At 49.4% G+C, this 6,000-nt stretch overlaps 1 protein-coding gene across 1 annotated transcript in view; it reads right to left on the minus strand.

The window, feature by feature from the left end:
* plch2a (phospholipase C, eta 2a) overlaps positions 1 to 6,000 on the minus strand; it is an 82,262-nt gene that overhangs the window by 26,221 nt on the left and 50,041 nt on the right.

A 6,000-nucleotide genomic window follows, 5' to 3' on the forward strand; every position in this document is an offset into this window, starting at 1 on the left:
TCTGCCTTGTTGAACATGGCCTACTACGTCTCGGTGGCGGAGGGCAGATTTCACCTCCAGTACAGCTGCAGCCGGGGTCCATTTCTTCCCTGTTGCTAGGGTTGGAGCAACTCCTCTCACTACTGGGTCTCGGGATTCTGTGAGGGACATGTCCAGTCTCACTTTGGCACATTTGAATTCCTCAACCAGGCTGGAAATTGGCAGTGCGAGGGCTCCATTGCCGTAGAGTCCAACACTGCTGAGGCACCTTGGCAGTCCAAGCCACTTCCTCACCTGCGAGTTCACTAGCCTCTCCAAGCGATTGGCATGAGATAGTGAGACTTTGTATATGGTTATTGGCCACATGAGTCGGGGTAGCAGCCCAAACTGAAAGCACCAAAGCTTCAACTTCCCGGGCAGTGCAGTGTTGTTGATTTGCCTGAGGCCACTGATTGTATCCTGGTGAAGTTGCTCCAGTTGCTGGGTGTCTTTGAGGTCTGCATTGTACCACCGCCCGAGGCTCTTGATGGGCTTCTCCTGGACTGTGGGGATTGGTTGATCACCAATGCAGAACTGTTCATCTGCTAGTTGGCCTTTGACAATGGAGATGCTGCGAGATTTACTTGGTTTAAACTCCATTCGTGCCCACTTGATGTTCTCCTGGAGTTTCTGCAGGAGGCGCCTGGTGCATGGTTTTGTTGTTGCTATGGTGGTCAAGTCATCCATTTACGCCCGGATTGGTGGAAGACGCAGGCCATTCCTGGACCTTTCGCCTCCCACCATCCATCGAGATGCACGGATGACGAGCTCCATTGCCATGGTGAATGCCAGAGGGGAAATAGTGCAGCCCGCCATAATGCCCATTTCCAGATGTTGCCAAGTGGTGGTGGTGTTCTGTGTTGTGACACAGAACTGGAGATCCTGAAAATAGGTCTTGACCAACTCTGTGATATTTTTGGGGACATGGAAAAAAATCAAACGCCGTCCACAGGATCTTGTGAGGAACTGATCCAAAAGCGTTGGCAAGGTCTAAGAAAACCACGTGCAGGTCTCTCCGTTCTTTCTTGGCAGCTTGTATCTGGTGCCAGATGATATTAGCATGCTCCAGACATCCTGAGAAGCCATGGATCCCGGCTTTCTGCACTGATGTATCAACAAAGTTGTTTCTTTGGAGGAATGTGGAGAGCCTTTGGGCAATCACACTAAAAAATATCTTTCCCTCTACATTAAGAAGGCTGATCTGGCGAAACTGGCTGATGCAGGAAGAGTTCTTTTCCTTGGGGGTCAGAATGCCTCCTGCTCTTCGCAATGCCCTGGGTATGACTCTTTTCTACCATGCCACTTTCATCAGCTTCCAGAGGTATTTCAGGACTCCAGGAGTGTTCTTATAGAGTCTATACTGAATACCATTGGGCCCAGGAGCTGACATCGATCTTGCCTGCTTTACCGTCCTCTCCACCTCGCTCCATGTGGGGGGTCTTGTGTCCATATGGTGGTCAGGTGGGTGAATTGGTGGCATGTCATCCGGGATGGTGACTGGCTCATGTCTCCGGACATCAGAGTAGGTCTTCTTTAGGTGCTCTTCCAGATCTCGTATGGGGACTCTAAGGCTCCCATTTTTCTTGCTGTCAAAAAGGCTCTTGACAAATCTGTAAGGGTTGCTGTAGAAACGAGTCCTAGCCCGTTCTTTCCTCTTATGCTGTCGTCTGAGGTGTTCTGCTCTTCGCAGGTTTGTCAAACGCTGCTTTATTTCAGCCTGCAGTGCGTCAAGCCCAACCCTCTCTCCCTCTGTGGTCTTCCTCCACTGCTTCCTCAGTTGTCTTCTCTCCTTCACCAACTTGTCAATTTCCCGCTGTCTCCTGGATTTGGGCTGGGTTGAAGGGTCTTTCTGCCTACTGGGTATCTTCTCCTTCACCCCAAATCTCTCTACGCCATAGCTGTAAATGATGGCTCCCATGTTCTCCAGTTTTCTTTCAACTGTTCCCTTTTGACCTTCTAGTAAGAGGACAAGGTCAGAGTTGATGGTCTCCCACTCAATCTTCTGGCTGGACTTGGGCCACAGGATTTGAGGTTTTCTTCCTTCCATCTTCCTCTCTGCTGCTGGCCGTGGCTGGCCGGGCTCCAGACCGGAGTCCACTGGAGGGTCTATGCAAAGTTGAGCTTCGTCTGGGGTGCTGATACCCTGAGGACTGTGGGGGTTCTCCTGCCTCCGGGCTTCACTCGACTGATTTGGCCTACTTCTTAAGAAGTACTGGTCAATGCGAGGCCCCTTACCGAGCTCACTAAGGCACTTCTTTTTGCCTTGATGGATTTTAAGACCCTTCACTGATGTAACCTTTGACCAGCCACAGATGCAGCTGTGCAGCTTTTGTCCTGCCAGTGCTGATGATCCATCGGTTGCAGTGCTGGTCATCCAACTCGTTGTCAAATCCTTTCCTTGTTCCGTTACCGTGTGATCCACCTGTGAGTCATCTTGCGCCCCTGCTCTCGCAGACTCTGGGGGTATTCTTCTCCTTAAAGTTTTCATAGCAATATTGGGTGGATCCAGGAACGCTAACTAGCGTTGGGTCCTGCTAGTATGAGTCGCTAGCCCATACCAGCCCCGTTGGGGTCTATTCCCTCCTGTCAGCAGTCTTTCCAGGCCGTCATCTGGTCTTTCCCTGATTGTCAGCTGCCCTTTCGCAGCGGTCACTGGTTTACTCCAGATATTCAAGATTGCATTGCAACAGATTCAGTGGAGATCAAACTGGAGATGTCTGCAAAAGTGACATTGCCACCACCAGGACACATCATCAGTTGTGTACCTCAGCATCACAGGGTGTTTCGGCCTTTTATCACAAGACACCCTCCGCTGAGGCAGGCCCACCACAGGTTGATCGGTCCTGGGTGCGTGACCTGTGGTTAGCTGTTCACCCTGGCAGCCCAGACGGCGCCTCTTCTTTTGAGCCAGATCCAGTGGCTAGTCCTCTCAGCAATGTTGGCTAGCTCTTTGATCACTCTCCTGTGGGCCTGCCCCCTGACTCCTAGTTCCCTCAGGAGTTTTGCTGTGGAGCTGGCAACAAAGCCCCTACAACCCACCTCCACAGGGCGCACCTTCACCTTCCAGCCTCTGTCCTCTGCTTCGGCTGCTAGGTTGGCGTACCGCAGCTTCTTACGCTCGTACGCTTCATCGACTGCATCCTCCCAGGGGACTGTGAGCTCAATGATGTAAGCGAGCTGGTTAGAATTGGACCAGAGGACGAGGTCTGGTCGCAAGGTGGTTATTGCGATCTCTGTCGGGAAGATGAGCTTCTGGCCTAAGTCCACTCGCATTTCCCAATCCCTGGCTGAGTTTAGTGAGCCTAAATTGGGAAGTGAAGGGTTGGCCTTCAGTTTATCCCCCTCTTGAATGAAAGCTGGAAACCCCAGTGTGATTTAATCCCAGCAATTTCCAATACAAGGTCCTTTCACTCTTTTTTTTTACCTTTTAAAAACTGAAAGCCTCAATGTCACAATTTGTGGTAGCATTTGGAATAATGGGGAAGGACTTTTGTGTTGGCAGGACACCGGTGTGTTGTTATACTTTTTGCTTTTTACGTCCCTCAGTCACAAGACATCACAGTCACAGTTGTCATATATTGATGGGAAGATGGCGGCGCAAATTCATGTTTGCGGCGGCCTTGCTCAGTACCATCCAGGCAGTGTCTTTGTCCATGTTTGTGTCTAAGTTTGTCTTCGTTTGATGGCTGGGAGAGCTGGCGCTGGATCGGCTAGGAGAGCTTGGTCTGCTGCAGCCTGTGGGCCCAGGGACCACAACCCTGCCTGGAGCTGTGCCCGAAGAGGTAACACTGAGGGCGGTCTGACAGGATGGGGAAGAAGGACAGGCTATGCTAACTGCTAGCCCATGCAGACCGGCAGTTCTGATAACACTGAGGGCAGTCTGGCGGCAGCCCCACCTAGCCTTGACTGTGTTTTTAGTGTCATCATGTGGAGTGTGGGAAAGTATGTCGAAGGTATCTGGCTGGGAGAGCTGGCGTTGGATCGGCTGAGGGAGCTTGGTCTGCTGCGTCCTGTAGGCCCAAGGACCACGGCCCTGACCGGAGCTGCGCCCGAAGAGGAAAAACCAAGGGCGGTCTGACATGATGTGGAAGCGGGGCAGGCTAAGCTAACTGCTAGCCCATGCAGACTGGCAGTTCTGCCAGTCATTATGGCTGGCGTTCATTCTCCTGAACAGTGATTTTTTGTTTGTTTGTTTAGCTTAGATATATGTGTTAGTTTGGATATACATGTTTTTGTAGTTTTTGGATATGTGTTTTTGTCTTTGTGTTGCACTGCTGTGGCTGGAGGAAATGATGTTTCGTTTAATTTCATGTGCAGAAGTGCATGAAATGAAATGACAAAGTGTTTCTGATTCTGATATTGATGTACACTGTACTGATTGTAAAGCCCCATGGGACTACCTTGTGATTTTGGGCTATTCATCTAAACTGACTTGACTGCCCCGGCCTGGTAGCGCTAGGACTAAGCTCACGTTTAGAATGGTTGGATCAATTTTGTTCACATGTGAAAACCTGTACCAAAATTATTTAGACAGGTTGCTCAAAACTGAGGCACATAAAAGCTAGCTATACCCCAAGATTAATCTAGTCTAGAATTGCAGCGATGTTATCAAAATGGGGGGGCATGCCTCAAGAGGAAGAGGTGGTCGTCTAGTAATTGGAAGGTTGCTGGTTCCATCCCCGGCTCCTCCAGAGAGCATGTGGAAGTGTCATTGCGCAAGACACTGAATACTTAACTGCTCCTGATGGGCAGGTTGGCACCTTGTATGGCAGCCTCCACCATCAGAGTGTGAATGTGTGTGTGAATGGGTGAATGTGAGGCATACATTGTGGTCGTTAGACATGGAAAGTGCTGAATAAAAACGCAGTCCAGAGAGATGAGAAAGGAGCTCAGACAATGATTAAGAACTCCTTATGTGTAAATTCAATTTATTTGTGTTTTGCTTTTTTTTTTCTCGACTGAGAGCTTGTTAGCCACTTTACAATGTTATTCTCCATCTATAGTAATGGTAGCATTGGCTTAATTTGCATATTGACCTTTCTGCAATGGCAGTAAAGTGGAGTGGGACAATATAACAGAACAGAACACGATGGCCCGACCAAGCAGAGGGGAGGAAAACTGGATTTCAGTGTGCTAGTTTAGCACACAAGCAGCTTAAGTGCAAAAGCAAGGTGATTAAACTGAGCATCAAATATTGACGCTTTGGCTTGCACTCACCACTTTTAACAGAAAACTTAACTTTCTCCCTATCTAAAAGAGCAGGGACCAGAGTCCCACAACGGTAAGCACTTGCAAAGAACAGAAGACGATGAAACAGCTGTGAGGGGAAAAAAATCCTTGTGCACCAGCTGCTCCTGGCCATACTGTCCAGGGACAACGGGATGGTGGAACAAGCGGCTTTATTTTGACAACAGGGCAGACCATGAGAGCGCAGCAAGGAAACAGGGGAGGCACTTGGAAGTGACATTCAGTAAACTATGAAGGATGGACGGGTTAGACATAATGGCAATCGATACCGAGTTAACGGATGGACCTGCTCGTATTGCTAGTCGCAGCCATGGATTTTTCAGCGAGGTTAAACGAGCGCTGCTGTTTGTCCGCTTGTTAGCAATCATTCTTAATCAATGTCAAGCAGGGTGTATGCAGCATGGGGTTTGTTCGGTAATAGTCTGACATTGGTACCCACTGACAAACAACACCATTCAGCCTTTGCCATGTGTTGACAGAGGGGTCCTCTCAGCCGCTTTAGTTTGCATGTTGGCCTGTAGACAATAAATATAGCTGGAGTTCTTCGCTTTGCTTTGTGTGCCACCACAAACAGGAAACTGAACAAGAGGTAGAGCTTCTTAAGGTGGAAGTCTGCCATGGAGTCTTTGGTGTGCCAGGTAGTGGCACAGGGCCCACTTTAGTGGCAATCTCTTTAAAGCAGCTGGTGTCAACAAACCCTCATTTACCTAAATGCTTTGCTGTTGCTGCTATTGA

Source organism: Lampris incognitus, chromosome 2, assembly GCF_029633865.1.
Source record: "Lampris incognitus isolate fLamInc1 chromosome 2, fLamInc1.hap2, whole genome shotgun sequence".
NCBI lineage: Eukaryota > Metazoa > Chordata > Actinopteri > Lampriformes > Lampridae > Lampris > Lampris incognitus.